This window comes from Oncorhynchus keta, unplaced genomic scaffold, assembly GCF_023373465.1.
Source record: "Oncorhynchus keta strain PuntledgeMale-10-30-2019 unplaced genomic scaffold, Oket_V2 Un_contig_30411_pilon_pilon, whole genome shotgun sequence".
Classification (NCBI taxonomy): Eukaryota; Metazoa; Chordata; class Actinopteri; order Salmoniformes; family Salmonidae; genus Oncorhynchus; species Oncorhynchus keta.
Genome location: NW_026287035.1, coordinates 1 through 27,045, shown reverse-complemented (window position 1 = coordinate 27,045; position 27,045 = coordinate 1). Strand labels below are relative to the sequence as shown.

Below are 27,045 nucleotides of genomic sequence, written 5' to 3'. Positions count from 1 at the left end.
ACAGTTTGCATTGACTTCTCTCCCCATAGGAATACATTGCCTGCACCCCTAAATTCAACCTGAAGCCTATATGGGTTATGAATGCCGTATGAACCTGTCTTCGGTAACAGTCCATCAGGCCACTACGAGGTCTACCTGTGTTGATTCTAAGCTTCCTGGAGCAACCGGAAGTGGTTAAAATCACCCTAAAAGTGTATATCCATTTGATAGAAATAGTGCATTCAACCCTGAGTAAATCAGTCAATTCTTAATGTAAAGACCTAAAACTCAGGATTCTGTAAAAGCATACCCCAATGAGGATATGTGTTGACTTATAGCTTCCTGTGCCAACCGGACGTGCCATAATTGGTGTCTCCTGGCGGCTGTTTCGAGGGGTTAAAAAAGTCAGATCTTTCCAAAACTTCATATGTGTGATTAGGCAACCCCCATGAACTGTAAATCAGTCATTTTTCCCGTAAAATTTCAAAGAAAAACAAAATCACACACACAGCTTGGAAGGATGGACATATTGGGGTGCGTAAAGAAATACACTGTCGGCATTAGTTAACCTTGTTGGAACTTTTCAAGAACCATCAGACCTAGAGTTCCGAAACTTTAGAAACCTGTTCTAGACCTCAGGTTGATAGTGCGTGGTGGGTTACGTGGCTCTAGAAGGTTCTCGGACCGAGAAACAGAGCCTCGTACATTTGCAATAACTTCAATTAATTTTTGCATCCCGAAAATGACGACATTTAGAAATGTCCCAGAGTCGCAAGACTAGGTGCATTGCGACCGACTCGGCCCATATAGACGGACCCCAACGTTTCTGTCCGATTGCTCATTCAAGGACCCCGTAGCAAGGCATGGAATAAAGTGGATTTTCAGCACCAATTAGAGTCTTGCTCGGGCACCAAATTACCTATTGAGCCGAAACTTGGGATTCGGGGTCGCCTCAGCTAGGCCTACACATAACATCAGAACTGGACCCGCAGGTAGAACGTTACTACATTTTTTACGTTTTTATTATGGTTTGAACAGAAGGCGTTGTGAATTTTGGGCCAGCTCTGAAGTATGTGATAGTTGGCTACTAAGAGACTTGGAAAAAGTGGGTTTGGTGTCAGTTTGTATCAGTTTGGTGTCAGAATGATATCTAATTGACTGATGGACAGTGACTTGCTCGTGACTATTGTCCATTTGCAATATGTTTAAACAGTGAGGTACCATCACCAAAGTGACATTCTGAAATCAACCCCAACGAGCGATGGAGAGGAACCAGAATCACTGCCCAGCCATCCCGAGTTCATCGGGCCAGTCAATTTCGCATTCCTGCTGGATTTTTATAGCATGACAAATTTGTGATGGTAAATGCCCATTGAACCATATTGAAAATGCACAGTGACTTTGCAAAAGTGAGAAAACATAAACAAATGGACATAATGAAATCAACACAATGAGCGATGGAGAAGAACCACTATCAATGCCCGGCCATCCTGTGTTCATCAGGCCAGTCAATTTTGCAATTCTGCATGATTTTTGAGCATGCCAAATTCGTGATGGTAAATGCCCATTGACACATATTGCAAATGCACGTGCATTTGCAATATGATTCAATAGTGAAAAAAATATCACCAGATGGACATGATGAAATCAACACAACGTGCAATGGAAAGGAGCAACGATCACTGCCCGGCCATCCTGTGTTCATCAGGCCAGTCAGTTTTGCATTTCTGCAGGATTCTTATGGCATTTGGCCCCCAAAAAGTGACTTTTGACTTCCTATGAAATCATATTACAAATGGACAAAACATATGCCTTATGCACAAGTAAAAAAAAAAAGTAAAAAAAATATATGGCTAAAGTATGTTGATACAGTTCTTATACATGTGTAATTGACACAAAATTGGAAAGAATTTAGAAAAATGGTCCAGAAAGCACTTTTTTAAGGGTGTGTGAAGTTTTTCAAAATTTTTGCTATTTTTGACTTTTGACTTCCTATGAAATCACATTGCAAATGGAGAAAACATATGCCTCATGCACAAGTATAATTTTTTTTTTTCAAAATGATGATAATAAAATATGACTAAAGTATGTTGATACAGTTCTTATACATGGGTAATTGACACAAAAATCAAAAGAATTTCGAAAAATGGTCCAGAAAGCACTTTTTTAAGGGGGTGATAAGTTTTAGATTTTTTTTCTCACTTTTTCAAAATTTTACTTTTGGATGTTGACTTGTGTTACATTACCAATATGAAAAACCACGGTGGAGCGCGCTCGCCACCTGTTGGATTTTTAAAGTGTTACACCTGGCATTTGCAATCAACTTTGAATGAATCAACGCCGAATTGAGTGGTATTGGACACCGTGTATATGGTTTGTCAGTGCCAATGACTTCCATTCATTTTTGTCCATTTCAGGGGAACATCACAGAGACAAAACATGAATACAGATGAACATCACTTTTTTTGTTTTGGTTACATTTAAACATAATACAGAGATGAACATCACAGAGACAGCATTATATATGACCTCAGTTATATTACTCTGTCAACTTTTCCATTTTGAACATCACAAGACTTAAACATTAACACAGAGATGAATATCACAGAGACATTAAACATTAATACAGAGATGAACATCACAGAGACATTAATACAGAGATGAACATCACGAGACCTTAAAAACATTAATACAGAGATGAACATCACAGAGACATTAAACATTAATACAGAGATGAACATCACAGAGACAACATATAATGACCTCATTATGTTTCTGAACTAGTAATACAGAGATGAACATCACAAAGAACACCATCCCAACCATTAACACAGAGATGAACATCAGGACATTAAGCATTAGCACAGAGATTAATTTCACTGGACCTGATGTTAACTTGAGATGAACACCACAGAGACATTAAACATTATGACACAGAGAGGACATCACAGAGACATTAAACATTAACACAGAGATGAACATCATGAGGCAGGACAATTATGTGGATATATTGAGAGCAATATCTCAGAGACATCAGAAGGAAGTTGAAGCTTGGTTGCAAAGAGACATTCCAAATGGACAATGACCCCAGGAATACTTAACAAAGTTGATGGCAAAATGGCTAAACACAACAAAGTCAACATTGGAGTGGCCATCACAAAGCCAGACATCAACATAGAAGATTTGTGGGCAAACTTAAAACAGCGTGAACATCACAGAGGCCTACAAACCTGACTCAGTAATGACCAGCTCTGTCAGGAGGACTGGACCAAAATATGACCCACCTAGTTATATTACTTGTGGAAGGCTAACCGAAAATGTTTGACCCAAGTTAAACAATTTATAGGCAATGCTACAAATACTAATTAATTAATACATTTCTGACTTACTGGGAATGTGATGAAATAAATAAAAGCTGAAATAAATCATTCTCTCTACTATTATTCTTAAAACAAGTGGTGATCCTAAGACATGGTATTTGAACTTATTAAATGTCAGGAACTGTGAAACTGTTTTGAAATGCGATTCATCCCAGCTAGCCATAACCACATGTTCTCTTTGTCTTTTTATTAAATTTTATTCTTCCTGCCTTGAAGGAAGTTTAAAACTCCAAATAACCAATAATTCTGTTTCTGTGAGTGTTAATAAAGAGCTTCCATGACAATGTGAATGAGGACCATAGTACTGGCGTTCTCTAGAACCTCCCTGGCCCTATAGTTAGGCTGTTCTCAAACCTCCTGGAACGATAGTTAGACGTTCTCAGAACCTCCTGGAACCATAGTAAGGCGTTCTCAGAACCTCCCTGGAACCATGAAGTAAGGCGTTCTCAGAACCTCCCTGGAACCATAGTTAGATGTTCTCAGAACCTCCCTGGAACCATAGTTAGATGTTCTCAGAACCTCCCTGGAACCATAGTAAGAAGTTCTCAGAACTTCCTGGAACCATAGTTATGCTGATTGATATTGATGATATAATACGTGTTAATTGATATTGATGATATAATACGTGTTAATTGATATTGATGATATTGATTGCCAATGGAAGTTTATAGTGTCTCAACTCCACATTGTTGTGTTTAATCTTGTCAAATGTGGTGATATTGTGGAGTGACTCTTTTCTATGCTGTCTCTCTCTCCAGGCATCTACTGGAGAAGTACCAGGATGTGATAGACGTCTATAAGGCTGTCAACATCTTCAGAGTCCAGATGATCAACGAGAAGTCTCTCTTCACCTCCAGGTGCGGTTAGCCTGACTTAGGTCTACAGTTAGCCTAACTTACGAATGCTGTTAGCATGGTCCTGCTATTTATGTTTACAATTAGCCTGGTCCTGAGAATCAAGGTTACGGTTAGCCTTGTCCTGCTATCTAATTCTACAGTTAGCATGGTCCTGCTAAACAAGTCTTGCCAGGTCTCCCTCTCAAAACAGACTCTGAACCCTATGGGATCTTCTTCGTCTAGGCACCAGTCTATTTTGTGATAACATTCTACTCCTTGTCAACATAATTTGGCATATGACATGGAGTACAAGAAGTGTAATCCCAACTAGCGCATATGGTTTATTGAAAGTTGTGGGAACATACATTTTTGGTTTACTATTGGTTCTTGGGAGGAAACCATAACTTTACTGCCTGGTAAAACGGAGCATTTTTTAAACGTTCTGAAAACGGAAGTGAAGAGTTAGCCTGTTCTGGGAACGTTAAGTTTTAGGTTGCAGGGAGGTTTCTGAGAACGTTTTACTATGGTTCCAGGGAGGTTCTGAGAACGTCTAACTATGGTTCCAGGGAGGTTCTGAGAACATCTTACTATGGTTCCAGGGAGGTTCTGAGAACATCTAACTATGGTTCCAGGGAGGTTCTGAGAACGTCTAACTATGGTTCCAGGGAGGTTCTGAGAACATCTAACTATGGTTTCAGGGAGGTTCTGAGAACATCTAACTATGGTTTCAGGGAGGTTCTGAGAACATCTAACTATGGTTCCAGGGAGGTTCTGAGAACATCTAACTATGGTTTCAGGGAGGTTCTGAGAACATCTAACTATGGTTTCAGGGAGGTTCTGAGAACATCTAACTATGGTTCCAGGGAGGTTCTGAGAACGTCTTACTCTGTATTAATGTTTAATGTCTCTGTGATATTCTTTACTGTATTAATGTTAAATGTCTCTGTGATGTTCATCTCTGTGTTAATGTTTAATGTCTCTGTGGTGTTCATCTCTGTATTCATGTTTAATGTCTCTGTGGTGTTCATCTCTGTATTAATGTTAAATGTCTCTGTGATGTTCATCTCTGTGTTAATGTTTAATGTCTCTGTGATGTTCATCTCTGTATTCATGTTTAATGTCTCTGTGATGTTCATCTCTGTATTAATGTTAAATGTCTCTGTGATGTTCATCTCTGTGTTAATGTTTAATGTCTCTGTGATGTTCATCTCTGTATTCATGTTTAATGTCTCTGTGATGTTCATCTCTGTATTAATGTCTCTGTGATGTTCATCTCTGTATTCATGTTTAATGTCTCTGATGTTCATCTCTGTATTAATGTTTAATGTCTCTGTGATGTTCATCTCTGTATTAATGTTAAATGTCTCTGTGATGTTCATCTCGTGTTAATGTAATGTCTCTGTGGTGTTCATCTCTGTATTCATGTTTAATGTCTCTGTGATGTTCATCTCTGTATTAATGTTAAATGTCTCTGTGATGTTCATCTCTGTGTTAATGTTTAATGTCTCTGTGATGTTCATCTCTGTATTCATGTTTAATGTCTCTGTGATGTTCATCTCTGTATTAATGTCTCTGTGATGTTCATCTCTGTATTCATGTTTAATGTCTCTGATGTTCATCTCTGTATTAATGTTTAATGTCTCTGTGATGTTCATCTCTGTATTACTAGTTGACAGAGTAATATAACTGAGGTCATATATAATGTTGTCTCTGTGATGTTCATCTCTGTATTACTAGTTGACAGAGTAATATAACTGAGGTCATATATAATGTTGTCTCTGTGATGTTCATCTCTGTATTACTAGTTGGCAGAGTAATATAACTGAGGTCATATATAATGTTGTCTCTGTGATGTTCATCTCTGTATTACTAGTTGGCAGAGTAATATAACTGAGGTCATATATAACGCTATTCCAGCGAGAGTCCTAATACTTTAAATATCAAATCAATAAATCAATGAATATCTGATGTAATCTAATCCATCTGTATAATATTATCCTAGCTGGTTTCCACTGGTGACGAGGAGGAAGAGGAGGACCAACCCAACCTGTGGTCTGTGGAGTCTAATATCCTGACGTTAGGGTGAGTGACGTATTTATTTATGACACGATAATCTTGTATTGAAATCATTCGGGGATTGTGAACATTTTTTATATTTTATTTCACCTTTATTTCACCAGGTAGGCTAGTTGAGAACACCTTTATTTAACCAGGTAGGCTAGTTGAGAACAAGTTCTCATTTACAACTGCGACCTGGCAAAGATAAAGCAAAGCAGTTCGACACACAACAACACAGAGTTACACATGGAATAAACAAACATATAGTCAATAATTCAGTACAAAAAGTCTATATACAGTGAGTGCAAATGAGGTAAGATAAGAGAGGTAAAGCAATAAATAGGCCACAGTGGTGGCGAAATAATTACAATATAGCAATTAAACACTGGAGTGATAGATGTGCAGAAGATGAATGTAGAAGTAGAGATACTAGGATGCAAGGGAGTAAGATAAATAAATAAATACAGTATGGGATGAGGTAGTTGGATGGGCTATTTCAGATGTGGGGCCATGTACAGGTGCAGTGATCTGTGATGATTGATAATGTGACTGTTTTTCCCATTTCAACATTTACATGTATTTTCATACACACTACCCCGTCCCAAACAGTTGTTCTTTGCAAAACACCCAGTTTAGGCCAGCTCACTGTGCTTAAAGATGGACCGGTCCATCTGGCCCCAAAATGTCCTATGGCCAGTCCGTTTCTGGATCCAGTGACTCTATTGGGACAGCTATGTCAAGAGAGCTCTTCAGATAAGATGTGTTGTCTGTCATTGGTCTTGTTTGACTGTCCCTTAAATCTGGTTGTTTTTATGCCCCTCCAGGTGAAGCCAGCAGTGCAGCTGTAGAATACAGAGCTGAGTGTGTAAGGCTGTGTGTGTGTTGGTTTTCACACTGGGCAGGACTGTTCCTCTTGTCAGACATATTCCAATATTCCACTTTTATGTTAGTAACTTCCCCCAAATATCTACTGTTTAAACTGTATTAATGCAATAACACAATGAATGTACACATCTAATAACACATTTAATTATTGTCAACAAAGGAGCTACAATAAAATAAATAACATTTAGGTAATAAAATCAAAGAATGAAAATGTGTGAACTGTTGAACTGTATTTTCTATATGAGTATTGAATGTGAATATTACACAGCCAATCACATTGCTGTGCTCTACCACAAACCAGGATAGTTAGAAACCCGATGTTTTCTCCTGTCAGATTTACATGTTGAGGATAGTTAGAAACCAGATGTTTTCCTCTCAGATTTACATGTTGAGGATAGTTAGAAACCCGATGTTTTCTCCTGTCAGATTTACATGGCGAGGGAGCGCAGGATAGTTAGAAGCCTTCGGGTAGCCTTCCACAAGCTTCCCACAATAAGTTGGGTTAATTTTGGTCCATTCTTCCTGACAGAGCTCGTGTAACTGAGGCAGATTTGTAGCCTCTTGCTTCGCACACACGCTTTTTTCAGTTCTACCCACAAATGTTCTGTAGGATTGAGGTCAGGGGCTCTGTGACGCCACTCCAATACCTTGACTTTGTCCTTAAGCCAATTTGCTACAATTTTGGAAGCATGCTTAGGGTCGTTGTCCATTTGAAAGACCCATTTACGACCAAGCTTTAACTTCCTGACTGAAATCTTGAGCTTCAATATATCCACATAATTTTCCTGCCTCATGAAGACATCCTATTTTGTGAAGTGCACCAATATTAAAATATTAAAATATTTCTATGTGGGGCGCTGTCCTCAAACAATCGCATGGCATGCTTTCGCTGTGAAGCCTATTGTAAATCGGACAGTGCAGTTAGATTAACAGGAATTTAAGCTTTCGGACAGTGCAGGTAGATTAACTTGAATTTAAGCTTTTAACCAATATAAGACCTAAATGTTTTTATATCCATAGTTTCTATGATTATTTATTTGAATTGCGTGCCTGGCTGTGAATGAGCTACGGATGAGGTTACGTTTTCTACGTATTCCCCACGGTGTCTACAGCATTGTGACGTATTTTTACGCATTTATGTTGAAGAATAGCCGTAAGGGACCACATTTAGCAAGTGGTCATATGACGGCTCCCGCAGAAAATCTTGCGTAAAGCACACAAGTAGCCATTTTTCCAATCACTTGCTTATGAGAAACCAATTGTCCCAACGGATATTTTATCAAATAGATATGTGAAAAACACCTTGAGGATTAATTCTAAACAACGTTTGCCATGTTTCTGTCGATATTATGGACCTAATTTGGAAAAAAGTTTGTGTAGTGACTGCATTTTCCGGTCGATTTCTCAGCCAAACGTGAAGAACAAACGGAGCTATTTCGCCTACAAAAATAATATTTTTGGAAAAAAAGAATATTTGCTATCTAACTGGGAGTCTCCTGAGTGAAAACATCCGAAGTTCTTCAAAGGTAAATTATTCAATTTGATTGCTTTTCTTATTTTCGTAAAAATGTTGCCTGCTGATAGCAGAGCCTAGCCATAGCATTATGCCATGATAAACTTACACAAATGCTTGTCTATATTTCATTTGTGATTTTCAAGAATAGAAAGATTTTCTAGGAAGATTTATGTCCGCTGCGTTATGCTAATTAGTTTGAGGCTATGCGGGTTTGAGAGTCATGAGAAGTTAAGCTTTTAAATTATGTATGACACTTGTATATTCATGAATGTTTAATATTACGATTTCTGTCTTTTGAATTTCGCCCTCTGCAATTTCACCGAATGTTGTCGAGGTGAGACGCTAGCGTCCCAGTGATCCGTAAGAAGTTAATGGACCCCAGGAAGAGTAGCTGCTGCATATTCAGTAGTTAATGGACCCTTGGAAGAGTTGCTGCTACATTTTCAGTCGTTAATGTTTCAGTGCACGGTCTAGTTTCCTGAATTTCCGCCTGTCTGATGTGCCCAAAGTAAACTGCCTGTTACTCAGGCCCAGAAGCTAGGATATGCATATAATTGGTATAATTGGATAGAAAACACTCTGAAGTTTCTAAAATTGTTTGAATAATGTCTGTGTGTATAACACAACTGATATGGCAGGGAAAAGGGGGGAAAATCCATCCTGAATTCTATTTTGAGCTTCCAACCAAATCTTCCAACCACTTCAAATGTGAAGCTATTGAAAACTATGACGTCTGCCTCCCAGATTGAAGTTCCTATTCCTTCCACTAGATGTCAACAGTCTTTAAACATAGATTCCGGCTTGTTTTCTGAAAAACCAACGAGGAATAGTAGTTTATCCAAGGGGAGCACTAAGGCAAAAATAGTCTATGCGTCTGTGAATGAGGGCGCGCTCTTCGGTATTTTCCTTCCCTATTAAACATACTAGTCTCCGTATAAAATATGATCGTTTATTTAAATATTATACTTCCTGAGGATGAATTACAAATGTCGTTTGACTTGTTTGGACGAACTTTACTTTGGGGACTTATTGTATAATATTACGGTTTTGTGTTTTGAAATTGGCTCGCTCGATTTCACTGGAAAGCTAGCGGGATCCGTGCGCAAAGAGGTTTTAATGGGGATCCTGACAAACTAAACAATCCTATCGACATTAAATATTTGTTTTATTTATTACACTAAATCAGTTTATGGGTCTATACTGTACATGGCAAATCCTCTCCGTATTAACAAAACATTATTTTTACAGTCAAAAGGACTGATGTAAATACATGTAAAGGATAATGGATAATGGTAAAATCATTATCCATTAATAATGGATTGGGCAGATGTGACACCTGCATCTTCCTCCTGAATCCTCCTCACGATGGTTGCAGAAGCCGGGGTCCTTGGGATATGTTGCCTCCTGGACTTGAGGTCTTACCAAGGCCTCTCAGCTCCTCGAGAAAGAGCCGTCTCCTCTGGAGCTTCCCTCTCTGTTCCACCTGGGTTCAACGCCATCCAGATGACAAACATGTTGTACACCGAGATGTCCAAGATGTTGTAGAATATCACCGGGTAGGGTTCAGCGTAGGGTTCTTCTGTTGCAGCTGTAGCCAGTCACCAACTTGTCTACATTTTCAATCCCTCCTTTTGTGGCATTGTAATCCATTATGATTTCTGGTTTTAGATGTTCCTGGCCTAAAAATCTGTCTTTCTGCCTCTGCACAAGGCAGTTAACCCATTGTTCCTGGAAATAATGTGGAACTTTTCCAGAGACATTGTTGCACGGAAAATTCTCTGTCAGTTTCTGCATCCCACAGGGATTATGTGATCCCCCATTGGACCTGAAAACACCAGCAAGGATAAGACCCCAAAGTATGCATTTAAATGAGTTTGGTCCATCTCTTTCCATCTCTCTCAAAAACATCGCTCCCTCCAAATTCGTGGCAGTCCAGAATGATTTTCTGGATGGTGTCTGGGATGAACAGTTCAAAAGAAGACTGTATGTCCTGCACATGAGTAAACTCTATCCACATCGGCCCTGGTTGCATCCATATCACATTGGCAACCATGTTGGTGGCTCATGCCTTGGCCAAGAACACCATTAAATTTCACAATTTGTTGGCATTCATATTTCTCCTAAAGCAGGTTGCTGATGAGCTGATTGCTGACCGACTGGTCCTGGGGCTGGCTGCTGAAGGGCTGGCCCTGTGGCTGGCTGCTGACGGGCTGGTCCTGTGGCTGGCTGCTGACGGGCTGGTCCTGGGGCTGGCTGCTGAATGGCTGGTCCTGAGGCTGGCTGCTGATGGGCTGGTCTTGGGGCTGGCTGCTGATGGGCTGGTCCTGGAGCTGGCTGCTGAATGGCTGGTCCTGGGGCTGGCTGCTGACCGACTGGTCCTGGAGCTGGCTGAAGGGCTGGTCCCTGGGGCTGGCTGCTGGGACGGGCTGGCTGCTGACGGGCTGGTCCTGGGGCTGGCTGCTGAAGGGCTGGTCCTGGGGCTGGCTGCTGAAGGGCTGGTCCTGGGGGCTGGCTGCTGAAGGGTTGGTCCTGTGGCTGGCTGCTGACGGGCTGTCCTGGGGGCTGGCAAGCTGATGGGGCTGGCTGCTGACGGGGCGGCTGCTGAAGGCCGGTCCTGGGGGCTGGCTGCTGAAGGGCTGGTCCTGGGGCTGGCTGCTGACCGACTGGTCCTGGGGCTGGCTGCTGGGAAGGGCTGGTCCTGGGGCTGGCTGCTGACGGGCTGGCTGCTGGACGGGCTGGTCCTGGGGCTGGCTGCTGACGGGCTGGCTGCTGACGGGCTGGTTGTTGGACGGGCTAGTCCTGGGGCTGGCTGCTGGGACGGGCTGGTTGCTAACGGGCTGGCTGCTGACGGACTGGTCCTGGGGCTGGCTGCTGACGGGTTGCTGCTGAAGGGCTGGTTGCTGACGGGCTAGTCTTGGGGCTGGCTGCTGACCGGCTGGCTATAACGGGCTGGCTGCTGACGACTGTCCTGGGCTGGCTGCTGACCGGTTGGTTGCTGATGGGCTGGTTGCTGACGTTGGTCTTCTGATGGGCTAGTCCTGGGACTGGCTGCTGACGACTGGTCATGGGGCTGGCAGCTGAAGGGTCGGGTCCTGGGGCTGGCTGCTGAAGGGCTGGTCCTGGGGCTGGCTGCTGACGGGCTGGGATCTGGGGCTGGCTGCTGACCGTATGGTCATGGGGCTGGCTGCTAACCGACTGGTCATGGGGCTGGCTGCTGATGGGCTGGTCCTGGTCCTGGGGCTGGCTGCTGACGGGCTGGATCTGGGGCTGGCTGCTGAAGGGCAGGTCCTGGGGCTGGCTGCTGAAGGGCTGGTCCTGGGGCTGGCTGCTGACGGGCTGGTCCTGGTCCTGGGGCTGGTTGCTGACGGGGCTGGTCCTGGGGCTGGCTGCTGACGCGCTGGTCCTGGGGCTGGCTGCTGACGGGCAGGTCCTGGGGCTGGCTGCTGAAGGGCTGGTCCTGGGGCTGGCTGCTGACGGCTGGTCCTGGGGCTGGCTGCTGAAGGGCTGGTCCTGGGGCTGGCTGCTGACGCGCTGGTCCTGGTCCTGGGGCTGGTTGCTGGGAAGGGCTGGTCCTGGGGCTGGCTGCTGACGCGCTGGTCCTGGTCCTGGGGCTGGTTGCTGCCGGGCTGGTCCTGGGGCTAGCTGAAGGTCAATCTCATCCTCTTCTTACAACTCACTGTCAGACTCCGAATTGACAGAGACATGATCATCATATTCTAAAATTTTAATCTTGCAAAGTGGAAGATGCTACTTCCACACTAGTATCTCTATCTGCAGAGATTATTTTTGCCATACTGATTGTTTGTGGTAAGTAGCCACACATGCAAAAGCTATTGATTTGTTGTGTTCCTCCTTCAATTTGCACCGGCTGGGGTAGAGTGTTTTACAATGTATTGGAATAATGTATTGAAGTAATGTATTGTAAATAACATCGAAAAGGTTCCTGCAAGACATTGTGTAGTTTCACACGCTACAACGGGTAAAGAGTGTGAGAAAAACAGTAGACCAGCAGACAAGGCAGGGAGACAAACAGACAAGGCAGGAGACAAACAGACAAGGCAGGGAGACAAACAGACAAGGCAGGGAGACAAGCAGACAAGGCAGGGAGAAAAGCAGACAAGGCAGGGAGACACACAGACAAGGCAGGAGACACACAGACAAGGCAGGGAGACAAACAGACAAGGCAGAGAGACAAGCAGACAAGGCAGGGAGAAAAGCAGACAAGGCAGGGAGACACACAGACAAGGCAGGGAGACACACAGACAAGGCAGGAGACACACAGACAAGGCAGGGAGACAAACAGACAAGGCAGGGAGACAAACAGACAAGGCAGGGAGACAAACAGACAAGGCAGGGAGACACACAGACAAGGCAGGGAGACAAACAGACAAGGCAGGGAGACACACAGACAAGGCAGGGAGACAAACAGACAAGGCAGGGAGACACACAGACAAGGCAGGGAGACAAACAGACAAGGCAGGGAGACAAACAGACAAGGCAGGGAGACAAACAAACAAGGCAGGTAGACAAACAGACAAGGCAGGTAGACAAACAGACAAGGCAGGGAGACAAACAGACAAGGCAGTGAGACAAACAGACAAGGCAGGGAGACAAACAGACAAGGCAGGGAGACACACAGACAAGGCAGGAGACAAACAGACAAGGCAGGGAGACAAACAGACAGACAAACAGACAAGGCAGGGAGACACACAGACAAGGCAGGGAGACAGACAAGGCAGGGAGACAAACAGACAAACAAACAGACAAGGCAGGGACAAACAGACAAGGCAGGAGACACACAGACAAGGCAGGAGACACAGACAAGGCAGGAGACACACAGACAAGGCAGGGAGACAAACAGACAAGGCAGGAGACAAACAGACAAAGGAGACAAACAGACAAGGCAGGGAGACAAACAGACAAGGCAGGGAGACACACAGACAAGGCAGGGAGACAAAACACAAGACAAACAGGCAAGGGAGACAAACAGACAAGGCAAGGCAGGGAGACAAACAGACAAGGCAGGGAGACAAACAGGTTAAGGCAGGGAGAGACAAACAGACAAGGCCCAGGGAGACAAAAAGACAAGGCAGTGGAGACACACAGACAAGGCAGAGAGACAAGGCAGAGAGACAGACAAGGCAGGGAGACACACAGAGACAAGGCAGGGAGACAAACAGACAAGGCAGGGAGACAAAAGGCAGACAAGGCAGGTAGACAAACAGGTTATTGGTGCTTTGCAGAAACCAAGGCAGGGAGACAAACAGGGAAGAGGAAGACAGAGTGTTGGGAGACACACTGCATACATTTGGCAGGTGGACATTTTTACTTGTTTTCAACCTACACACACTCACACTGCACACTTTGTTTCATTTTTACTTGTTTTCACACTCACACTCACACTCACACTCACACTACTCACACTCTCACACACACACACACACACACACACACACACACACACACACACACACACACACACACACACACACACACACACACACACACACACACACACTCTACACACTCACACACACTTTTACTGTGGTTTCACACACACACACACACACACACACACACACACACTGTTACACACACTCACACACACACATTTCCACACTTCTATTACCCTCTGGTCCAGTGGACCCAAACACCACATATGTGATATAAATGATCAAAATGTTTCATTTTAATTCAAATGTTTTATTTGTCACATAAAATGACAACAAAATATATGTATAATTGTGTAATCTTTCTTTAATAAACATTGAAAATGGGTCAGACAGACCCGAACACCACACAAGGGTTAAGCATCCTCATCACCATCTCTACACACCCTGAGACATGATAACTTTTTACTGTGGTTTCAACCACATGGAATGCAGCCCAGCAGATGCTGTTAAAGGAGATCTACCTCTACATTGTTATTGTCAGAACATTAAAGTCTCTCCCTACTATTATAACTGAGATAGAAAGGACTAGCAGGGTGCAACGTACTTCAACTCCTTTACATACTATTATAATTGAGACAGAAAGGCCTAGCAGGGTGCAACGTACTCCAACTCCTTTACATACTATTATAATTGAGACAGAAAGGCCTAGCAGGGTGCAACGTACTCCAACTCCTTTACATACTATTATAATTGAGACAGAAAGGCCTAGCAGGGTGCAACGTACTCCAACTCCTTTACATACTATTATAATTGAGACAGAAAGGCCTAGCAGGGTGCAACGTACTCCAACTATTATAATTGAGACCTTTACATACTATTATAATTGAGACAGAAAGGCCTAGCAGGGTGCAACGTACTCCAACCTTACATACTATTATAATTGAGACAGAAAGGCCTAGCAGGGTGCAACGTACTAACTTACATACTATTATAATTGAGACAGAAAGGCCTAGCAGGGTGCAACGTACTCCAACTCCTTTACATACTATTATAATTGAGACAGAAAGGCCCTAGCAGGGTGCAAACGTACTCCAACTCCTTTACATACTATTATAATTGAGACAGAAAAGGCCTAGCAGGGTGCAACGTACTCCAACTCCTTTACATACTATTATAATTGAGACAGAAAGGCCTAGCAGGGTGCAACGTACTCCAACTCCTTTACATACTATTATAATTGAGACAGAAAGGCCTAGCAGGGTGCAACGTACTCCAACTCCTTTACATACTATTATAATTGAGACAGAAAGGCCTAGCAGGGTGCAACGTAACTCCTAATAATTGAGACAGAAAGGCCTAGCAGGGTGCAACGACTTCCTTTTACATACTATTATAATTGAGACAGAAAGGCCTGGGGGTTCCAACTTGTCAACTTGAGAACATCAGATGCCCCTGCAGCCATAGACAACTTCCAGGAGAGAACATCAGGTTTCTAACTATCCTCAACATGTAAATCTGACAGGAGAAAACATCTGGTTTCTAACTATCCTCAACATGTAAATCTGACAGGAGAAAACATCTGGTTTCTAACTATCCTCAACATGTAAATCTGACAGGAGAAAACATCTGGTTTCTAACTATCCTCAACATGTAAATCTGACAGGAGAAAACATCAGGTTTCTAACTATCCTCAACATGTAAATCTGACAGGAGAAAACATCTGGTCTGGTTTCTAACTATCCTCAACATGTAAATCTGACAGGAGAAACATCTGGTTTCTAACTATCCTCAACATGTAAATCTGACAGGAGAGAACATCAGGTTTCTAACTATCCTCAACATGTAAATCTGACAGGAGAAAACATCTGGTTTCTAACTATCCTCAACATGTAAATCTGACAGGAGAAAACATCTGGTTTCTAACTATCCTCAACATGTAAATCTGACAGGAGAGAAACATCTGGTTTCTAACTATCCTCAACATGTAAATCTGACAGGAGAAAACATCAGGTTTCTAACTATCCTCAACATGTAAATCTGACAGGAGAGAACATCAGGTTTCTAACTATCCTCAACATGTAAATCTGACAGGAGAAAACATCAGGTTTCTAACTATCCTCAACATGTAAATCTGACAGGAGAAAACATCGGGTTTCTAACTATCCTCAACATGTAAATCTGACAGGAGAAAACATCGGGTTTCTAACTATCCTCAACATGTAAATCTGACAGGAGAAAACATCGAGTTTCTAACTATCCTCAACATGTAAATCTGACAGGAGAAAACATCGGGTTTCTAACTATCCTCAACATGTAAATCTGACAGGAGAAAACATCTGGTTTCTAACTATCCTCAACATGTAAATCTGAGAGGAGAAAACATCGGGTTTCTAACTATCCTCAACATGTAAATCTGACAGGAGAAAACATCGGGTTTCTAACTATCCTCAACATGTAAATCTGACAGGAGAAAACATCTGGTTTCTAACTATCCTCAACATGTAAATCTGACAGGAGAAAACATCGGGTTTCTAACTATCCTCAACATGTAAATCTGACAGGAGAAAACATCTGGTTTCTAACTATCCTCAACATGTAAATCTGACAGGAGAAAACATCGGGTTTCTAACTATCCTCAACATGTAAATCTGACAGGAGAAAACATCTGGTTTCTAACTATCCTCAACATGTAAATCTGACAGGAGAAAACATCAGGTTTCTAACTATCCTCAACATGTAAATCTGAGAGGAGAAAACATCGGGTTTCTAACTATCCTCAACATGTAAATCTGACAGGAGAAAACATCAGGTTTCTAACTATCCTCAACATGTAAATCTGACAGGAGAAAACATCGAGTTTCTAACTATCCTCACCATGTAAATCTGACAGGAGAAAACATCGAGTTTCTAACTATCCTCAACATGTAAATCTGACAGGAGAAAACATCGAGTTTCTAACTATCCTCACCATGTAAATCTGACAGGAGAAAACATCGAGTTTCTAACTATCCTCAACATGTAAATCATGGGAGAAAACATCTGGTTTCATCCTCAACATGTAAATCTGAGAGGAGAGAACATCAGGTTTCTAACTATCCTCAACATGTAAATCTGACAGGAGAAAACATCGGTTTCTAACTATCCTCAACATGTAAATCTGACAGGAGAAAACATCGAGTTTCTAACTATCCTCGCTCCTCACCATGTAAATCTGACAGGGGAAAACATCTGGTTTCTAACTATCCTCATAATCCTCACCATGTAAATCTGTCATCGTCATCCAGACCATAAATTCTGATATAAAAACCCCTTTTTTGTCAATCCACTCGTCAGGATGGGAACTTCACAATTGTTACACCCAGAAAGGTGAAAGTGTTAAAGTAACAGGAGTTATGTTTGGTACGTCCCAAAGAGAAACGCTTTCATCTATTCATTTAAGAGCAGGTTTACATCTCAACCATAATGTCAGCCAAGTTGTTTTGATTGTAAATCCAGTAAATAATTAAAGACAGACTTTGAGGAAGATGTGATAAGGACAAGTATTCTCTAATTGTTTGAAATCAGTGGATCCAACATGAATGTAAAACATGCACACAGGATAAATAGAATTGTTTATACAATGGAGCATTCAAATATTGGCCCACTGCTAGTGGGGCAACCTACCTGATTGGTCAATTTTCAATACCATCTGTTTAGTGGCTAGCCAGAGCAATTCTTCTGGTTGTGGTAGAGCACAGCAAATGTGATTGGCTGTGTAATATTCACATTCCAATACCCATATAGAAAATACAGTTCAACAGTTCACAATTCTTAGATTTTATTAAAATGTTATTTATTTTATTGTGCTGTACATTCATTAAATGTGTTATTGTGTACATTCAATACAGTTTAAACAGTAGATATTTGAGGGAAGTTACTAACATAAAAGTGGAATATTGGAATATGTCTGACAAGAGGAACAGTCCTGCCCAGTGTGAAAGCCAACACACACACAGCCTTACACACTCAGCTCCCTGTATTCTACAGCTGCACTGCTACAGCTTCACCTGGAGGGGGCGACAAAAACAACCAAATGTAAGAGACAGGACAAAAAGACCAATGACAGACAACATCTTATCTGAAAGGCTCTCTTGACATAGCTGTCCCAATAGAGTCACTATGAACCAGAAGCTGACTGGCCATGGGACATATGGGGGTTAGTGTGTTAGAAAATACATGTAAATGTTAAAAAGAGAAACAGTCACATTACCAACATTACCAATGATCACAGATCACTGCACCTGTACATAGCCCATCTGTAAATAGCCCATCCAACTACCTCATCCCCATACTGTATTTATTTATTTATCTTGCTCCTTTTCACCCCAGTATCTCTACTTGCACATTCATCCCTCTACCATTCCAGTGTTTAATTGCTATATTGTAATTACCCTCGACACCTTGGCCTATTTATTGCCTTACCTCCCTTATCTTACCTCATTTGCACTCACTGTATATAGACTTTTTGTACTGAATTATTGACTGTATGTTTGTTTATTCCATGTGTAACTCTGTGTTGTTGTTTGTGTCGAACTGCTTTGCTTTATCTTGGCCAGGTCGCAGTTGTAAATGAGAATGTGTTCTCAACTAGACTACCTGGTTAAATAAAGGTGAAATAAAATATAAAACATTTCACAATCCCCCGAATGATACAAGATTATCGTGGTCATAAATAAATACGTCACTCACCCTAACGTCAGGACCAGACTCCACAGACCACAGGTTGGGTTGGTCCTCCTCTTCCTCCTCGTCACCAGTGGGAAACCAGCTAGGATAATATTATACAGACGGATTAGATTACATCAGATATTCATTGATTTATTGATTTGATATTTAAAGTATTAGGACTCTCCAGCTGGAGACAACGTTATATATGACCTCAGTTATATTACTCTGCCAACTAGTAATACAGAGATGAACATCACAGAGACAACATTATATATGACCCCTCAGTTATATTACTCTGCCTCACTAGTAATACAGAGATGAACATCACAGAGACAACATTATATATGACCTCAGTTATATTATATTAATACAGAGATGAACATCACAGAGACAACATTATATATGACCTCAGTTATATTACTCTGTGAACTAGTAATACAGAGATGAACATCACAGAGACAACATTATATATGACCTCAGTTATATTACTCTGCCAACTAGTAATACAGAGATGAACATCACAGAGACAACATTATATATGACCTCAGTTATATTACTCTGCCAACTAGTAATACAGGGGATGAACATCACAGAGACATTAATAGAGAGATGAATATCACAGAGACATTAAACATTAATACAGAGATGAACACCACAGAGACATTAAACATTAATACAGAGATGAACATCACAGAGACATGAAACATTCATCCAGAGATGAACATCACAGAGACATTAAACATTAATACAGAGATGAACATCACAGAGACATTAAACAGAGATAACACAGACATTAATTATAGATGAACATCAGAACAGAGACATTAAACATAATACAGAGATGAACATCACAGAGACAACATTATATACATTATATTACTCTGCCACAGAATACAGATGAACATCACAGAGACATTAATAATACAGAGATGAACATCACAGAGACATTTAACATTAACACAGAGATGAAATTCACAGAGACATTAAACATTAATACAGAGATGAACACCACAGAGACATAAACATTAATACAGAGATGAACATCACAGAGACATTAAACATGAATACAGAGATGAACATCACAGAGACATTAAACATTAACACAGAGATGAACATCACAGAGACATTAATACAGAGATGAACACCACAGAGACATTAATACAGAGATGAACATCACAGAGACATTAATACAGAGATGAACATCACAGAGACATTAAACATTAATACAGAGATGAACATCACAGACATTAATACAGAGATGAACATCACAGAGACATTAAACATAACAGAGATGAACATCACAGAGACATTAAACATTAACACAGAGATGAACATCACAGAGACAACATTTATATGACCTCAGTTATATTACTCTGTCAACTAGTAATACAGGGGATGAACATCACAGACACATTAATACAGAGATGAACATCACAGAGACATTAATACAGAGATGAACATCACAGAGACATTAACAGAGATGAACATCACAGAGACATTAATACAGAGATGAACATCACAGAGACGTTTAACATTAACACAGAGATGAACATAACAGAGCTGTGCTTTTATTAAAAGTTTTAGCTGATGTTCATCAAACATGTCATTTGTGCTTCTCAACGTTTTATTGAAACATTCAGTGAACGTAAGTTTAAAAACTCCAAATAACCAATAATTCTGTTTCTCTGAGTGTTAATAAACCTCCCAGGAAAATGTTCCTGAACCATAGTAAGACGTTCCTAGAACCTCCCTGGAACTATAGTTAGACGTTCTCAGAACCTCCCTGAACGATAGTTAGACGCTCTCAGAACCTCCCTGGAACCATAGTAAGAGAACGTTCTCAGAACCTCCCTGGAACCATAGTAAGACGTTCTCAGAACCTCCCTGGAACCATAGTTAGATGTTCTCAGAACCTCCCTGGAACCATAGTAAGACGTTCTCAGAACCTCCCTGGAACCATAGTTAGATGTTCTCAGAACCTCCCTGGAACCATAGTAAGACGTTCTCAGAACCTCCCTGGAACCATAGTTAGACGTTCTCAGAACCTCCCTGGAACCATAGTAAGACGTTCTCAGAACCTCCCTGGAACCATAGTAAGACGTAGAACCTCCCTGAACGTTCTCAGAACCTCCCTGGAACCATAGTAAACGTTCTCAGAACCTCCCTGAAACCATAGTAAGATGAGACCTCCCTGGAACCGTAAAAACGTTCTCAAAACGTTCCCAGAACAGGCTAACTCTTCACTTCCGTTTTCAGAACGTTTAAAAATGCCCGTTTTTACCAGGCAGTAAAGTTATGGTTTCCTCCCAAGAACCAATAGTAAACCAAAAATGTATGTTCCCACAACTTTCAATAAACCATATGCGCTAGTTGGGATTACACTTCTTGTACTCCATGTCATATGCCAAATTATGTTGACAAGGAGTAGAATGTTATCACAAAATAGACTGGTGCCTAGGCTAAGAAGATCCCGTAGGGTTCAGAGCCTGTTTTGAGAGGGAGACCTGGCAAGACTTGTTTAGCAGGACCAGGCTAACTGTAGAATTAGATAGCAGGACAAGGCTAACTGTAGACTTAGTTAGTAGGACCAGGCTAACTGTAGAATTAGTTAGCAGGACCAGGCTAACTGTAGACTTAGTTAGCAGGACCGGGCTAACTGTAGAATTAGATAGCAGGACCAGGCTAACTTTAGAATTAGACAGCAGGACAAGGCTAACTGTAAACTTGATTAGCAGGACCAGGCTAACTGTAGACTTAGATAGCAGGACCAGGCTCATTGTAAACATAGATTGCAGGACCATGCTAACAGCATTCGTAAGTTAGGCTAACTGTAGACCTAAGTCAGGCTAACCGCACCTGGAGGTGAAGAGAGACTTCTCGTTGATCATCTGGGGCTCTGAAGATGTTGACAGCCTTATAGACGTCTATCACATCCTGGTACTTCTCCAGTAGATGCCTGGAGAGAGAGACAGGATAGAAAAGAGTCACTCCACAATATCACCACATTTGACAAGATTAAACACAACAATGTGGAGTTGAGACACTATAAACTTCCATTGGCAATCAATATCATATCATCAATATCAATCAGCAACATCAATATCAACCAGCAGTATTATATCATCAATATCAACCAGCATACCTCATATCATCAATATCAACCAGCATACCTCATATCATCAATATCAACCAGCATACCTCATATCATCAATATCAATCAGCATACCTCATATCATCAATATCAACCAGCATATATTATTTCATCAATATCATTCAGGGGGAGACACCCTGGACCCAAACTGTTACAGACCTATATCCATCCTGCCCTGCCTATCTAAGGTCTTCGAAAGCCAAGTCAACAAACAGGTCACTGACCATCTCGAATCCCACCGTACCTTCTCCGCTGTGCAATCTGGTTTCCGAGCCGGGGTGCACCTCAGCCACTCAAGGTACTAAACGATATCATAACCGCCATCGATAAAAGACAGTACTGTGCAGCCGTCTTCATTGACCTTGCCGGGGCTTTCGACTCTGTCAATCACCATATTCTTATCGGCAGACTCAGTAGCCTCGGTTTTTCGGATGACTGCCTTGCCTGGTTCACCACCAATTTGCAGACAGAGTTCAGTGTGTCAAATCGGGAGGGCATGCTGTCCGGTCCTCTGGCAGTCTCTATGGGGTGCCAGGGTTCACCCTCGGGCCGAATCTTTCTCTGTATATATCAAAGATGTTGCTCTTGCAGCGGGCGATTCCCTGATCCACCTCTATGCAGACGACACCATTCTATATACTTCCGGCCCGTCCTTGACACTGTGCTATCTAACCTCCAAACGAGCTTCAATGCCATACAACACTCCTTCCGTGGCCTCCAACTGCTCTTAAACGCTAGTAAAACCAAATGCATGCTTTTCAACCAATCGCTGCCTGCACCCGCATGCCCGACTAGCATCACCACCCTGATGGTTCCGACCTTGAATATGTGGACATCTATAAGTACCTAGGTGTCTGGCTAGACTGTAAACTCTCCTTCCAGACTCATATCAAAACATCTCCAATCGAAAATCAAATCAAGAGTCGGCTTTCTATTCCGCAACAAAGCCTCCTTCACTCACGCCGCCAAACTTACCCTAGTAAAACTGACTATCCTACCGATTCTCGACTTCGCGATGTCATCTACAAAATTGATTCCAACACTCTTCTCAGCAAACTGGATGCAGTTTATCACAGTGCCATCCGTTTTGTCACTAAAGCACCTTATACCACCCACCACTGCGACTTGTATGCTCTAGTCGGCTGGCCCCTCGCTACATATTCGTCGCCAGACCCACTGGCTCCAGGTCCTCTACAAGTCCATGCTAGGTAAAGCTCCGCCTTATCTCAGTTCACTGGTCACGATGGCAACACCCATCCGTAGCACGCGCTCCAGCAGGTGTATCTCACTGATCATCCCTAAAGCCAACACCTCATTTGTCGCCTTCGTTCCAGTACTCTGCTGCCTGTGACTGGAACGAATTGCAAAATCGCTGAAGTTGGAGACTTTTATCTCCTCACCAACTTCAAACATCTGTTATCTGAGCAGCTAACTGATCGCTGCAGCTGTACATAGTCTATTGGTAAATAGCCCACCCATTTTCACCTACCTCATCCCCATACTGTTTTTATTTATTTACTTTTCTGCTCTTTTGCACACCAATATCTCTACCTGTACATGACCATCTGATCATTTATCACTCCAGTGTTAATCTGCAAAATTGTAATTATTCACCTACCTCCTCATGCCTTTGCACACATTGTATATAGACTTCTTTTTCTACTGTGTTATTGACTTGTTAATTGTTTACTCCATGTAACTCTGTGTTGTCTGTTCACACTGCTATGCTTTATCTTGGCCAGGTCGCAGTTGCAAATGAGAACTTGTTCTCAACTTGCCTACCTGGTTAAATAAAGGTGAAATAAAAAAAAAAAAAAATACATTATATTGTATCAGTTGTATTACATTATAATATCCTTAATATACCTGTAATATGTCCCAGACTCATCCTTCTGGTTCCTCTGGTCTGGCTTCATGTCCTCTCCCCCACTGGTAGCAGGGGCAGGGGAAGAGGTTTAGCCAGGGGTAGAGGCAGGGGCTGGGGCCTGGTCTGGTCCTCTCTCCCAGGGGCAGGTTCTGTGCCAGGTAAGGTCTGAGCAGGGCTCTGGGCAACAGAGACACCAGCCAGTAAATGGGCTCCTCATTTACAATGTCATGGAAGCTCTGGAGGTACTGACGTACAGCTGCAGAGGGCTGGATGGAGGACAGGTTCTGTAGGCAGGAGAAAGAGGAAAAGGAGGAGGAGATGGAGGAGGAATAGAGACAGGGAGTTTACTGTGTGGTTATGGAAAACCTGGAGGTACTGACGCATGGCTACAGAGGGCTGGATGGAGGACAGGTTCTGTAGGCAGGAGGAGGAGATGGAGGAGGAGATGGAGGAAGTGAGACAAAGAGTTTACTATGTGGTTATGGCTAAGCTTAGCTGAATACATTTCAACTCAGTTTCACAGTTCCTGACATTTAATAAAAGTTCAAATTCCATGTCTTAGGATCACCACTTTATTTTAAGAATGTGAAGTGTCAGCATAATAGTAGAGAGAATGATTTATTTCAGCTTTTATTTATTTCATCACATTCCCAAGTCATGATGCTGCCACCCCGTGCTTCAAGGTTGGGATGGTCCATTCCTCCTGACAGAGCTGGTGTGACTGGAGTCAGGCTTGCAAGCCTCCCCCGCACACGCTTTTCCTCCAAACATAACGATGGGTCATTACCTTGACTTTGGTCCAAACAGTTCTATTTATGTTGCATCATACCAGAGGACATCTCTCCAAAAAGTACAATCTTTGTCCCTATGTCCAGTTGAAAACCCTAGTCTGGCTTTTTTGTTTTGTTTTGGAGCAGTGGCTTCTGCCTTATATCCACTCGTTTCACTGTGGATATAGATACTTTTGTACCGGTTTCCTCCAGCATCTTCACAAGGTCCTTTGCTGTTGTTCTGGGATTGATTTGCACTTTTCTCACCAAAGTACGTTCATCTCTAGGAGACAGAACGCGTCTCCTTCCTGAGCGGTATGATGGCTGCATGGTCCCATGGTGTTTATACTTGCGTACTGTTGTTTGTACAGATGAATGTGGTACCTTCAGGCGTTTGGTAATTGCTCTAAAGGATGAACCAGACTTGTGGAGGTCTACAATTTTTTTTTCTGAGGTCTCTGCTGATTTTGGGATTTTCCCAGGATGTCAAGCCAAGATGCATTGAGTTTAAAGGTAGGCCTTGAAATGCATCCACAGGAACACCTCCAAATTACTCAAATGATGTCAATTAGCCTATCAGAAGCTTCTAAAGCTATTACATAATTTTCTGGAATTTTCCAAGCTGTTTAAAGGCACAGTCAACATAGTGTATGTAAACTTCTGACCCACTGAATTGTGATACAGTGAATTATAAGTGAAATAATCCGCCTGTAAACAATTGTTGGAAAAAGTAATTGTGTCATGCACAAAGTAGATGTCCTAACCAACTGCCAAAACTATAGTTTGTTAAAATCAAAATTGTGGAGTGGTTGAAAAACAAGTTTTAATGACTCCAACCAAAGTTGGACTTCCGACTTCAAATGTAGTATGCAGTGAACACTTAAGTCTATAGTGTACAATTGTTGTTTTAGGGAAGTAGCCTAAAGACCAATAAAGAAATGGGCTATGAAGATGTGTATGTTTCCACAAATGAAACACATGTAATCGTGTTTTGTAATTTATTATAACTGTTTTTTATAGCTGCACCAGGTTGGATAATATTAAATATGAGAAATTTAAAATGTTTATGTTTTTGGAATTGATAAATCACCTACTACGTTGGATTCGGAGTCACACCAAAATTACCAAGTGAAAACCAAAACTACATGCTGATCCAACTTTGATGTAATGTCCTTAAAACAAGTCAAAATGAGGCTCAGTAGTGTGTGTGGCCTCCACGTGCCTGTATGACCTCCCCTACAACGCGTGGGCATGCTCCTGATGAGGTGGCGGATGGTCTCCCTGAGGATCTCCTCCCAGACCTGGACTAAAGCATCTGCCAACTCCTGGACAGTCTGTGGTGAATGGCGTTGAGGATGGAGCAAGACATGATGTCCCAGATGTGCTCAATTGATTCAGGTCTGGGGAACAGGCGGTCCATAGCATCAATGCCTTCCTTCTGCAGGAACTGCTGACACACTCCAGCCACACATGAGGTCTAGCATTGTCTTGCATTAGAGGAACCCAGGGCCAACCGCACCAGCATATGGTCTCACAAGGGGTCTGAGGATCTCATCTCGGTACCTAATGGCAGTCAGGCGAGCACATGGAGGGCTGTGCGGCCCCCAAAGAAATGCCACCCCACACCATGACTGACCCACCGCCAAACCGGTCATGCTGGAGGATGTTGCAGGCAGCAGAACGTTCTCCACGGCGTCTCCAGACTCTGTCACATGTGCTCAGTGTGAACCTGCTTTCATCTGTGAAGAGCACAGGGCGCCGGTGGCGAATTTGCCAATCTTGGCGTTCTTTGGCAAATGCCAAACGTCCTGCACGGTGTTGGGCTGTAAGCACAACCCCCACCTGTGGACGTCGGGTCCTCATACCACCCTCATGGAGTCTGTTTCTGACCGTTTGAGCAGACACATGCACATTTGTGGCCTGCTGGAGGTCATTTCGCAGGGCTTTGGCAGTGCTCCTCCTGCTCCCCCTTCCACAAAGGCGGAGGTAGCGGTCCTGCTGCTGGGTTGTTGCCCTCCTACGGCCTCCTCCATGTCTCCTAATGTATTGGCCTGTCTTCTGGTAGCGTCTCCATGCTCTAGACAATACGCTGACAGACACAGCAAACCTTCTTGCCACAGCTCGCATTGATGTGCCATCCTGGATGAGCTGCACTACCTGAGCCACTCGTAGACTCCGTCTCATGCTACCACGAGAGTGAAAGCACCGCCAGCATTCAAAAGTGACAGAAACATCAGCCAGGAAGCATAGGAACTGAGAAGTGGTCTGTAGTCACCACCTGCAGAACCACTCCTTTATTGGGGGTGTCTTGCTAATTGCCTATAATTTCCACCTGTTGTCTATTCCATTTGCTCAACAGCATGTGACATTTATTGTCAATTAGTGTTGCTTCCTAAGTGGACAGTTTGATTTCACAGAAGTGTGTTTGACTTGGAGTTACATTGTGTTGTTTAAGTGTTCCTTTTATTTATTTGAGCAGTGTATTATCTTAAATTGTATATTA

The 27,045-nt window shown here is 42.4% G+C and overlaps 3 long non-coding RNA genes across 22 annotated transcripts; 2 read left to right on the top strand and 1 right to left on the bottom strand.

The window, feature by feature from the left end:
* The first annotated feature begins 4,120 nt into the window (after positions 1 to 4,120).
* Positions 4,121 to 5,566, top strand: LOC127923663 (uncharacterized). Its single transcript, XR_008114966.1, has 3 exons — positions 4,121 to 4,698; positions 4,766 to 4,963; positions 5,030 to 5,566. It is a non-coding gene; the product is annotated as an uncharacterized LOC127923663 (long non-coding RNA).
* A 9,953-nt stretch (positions 5,567 to 15,519) lies between these two features.
* LOC127923664 (uncharacterized) lies at positions 15,520 to 17,305 on the top strand. Of its 20 annotated transcripts, XR_008114986.1 has the most exons (6): positions 15,524 to 15,770; positions 15,869 to 15,962; positions 16,058 to 16,715; positions 16,763 to 16,809; positions 16,857 to 17,044; positions 17,132 to 17,305. It is a non-coding gene; the product is annotated as an uncharacterized LOC127923664 (long non-coding RNA). The 20 variants fall into 20 exon arrangements; XR_008114984.1 differs by having other exon boundaries at positions 16,058 to 16,621; positions 16,763 to 17,044; XR_008114983.1 differs by lacking the exon at positions 16,763 to 16,809 and having other exon boundaries at positions 16,058 to 16,762.
* Positions 17,306 to 17,931: 626 nt separating this feature from the next.
* On the bottom strand, positions 17,932 to 24,044 carry LOC127923662 (uncharacterized). The gene is made up of 4 exons (XR_008114965.1): positions 23,772 to 24,044; positions 21,611 to 21,710; positions 18,776 to 18,854; positions 17,932 to 18,093 (listed from the first exon to the last, which is right to left on the bottom strand). It is a non-coding gene; the product is annotated as an uncharacterized LOC127923662 (long non-coding RNA).
* Between the last annotated feature and the right edge of the window lie 3,001 nt (positions 24,045 to 27,045).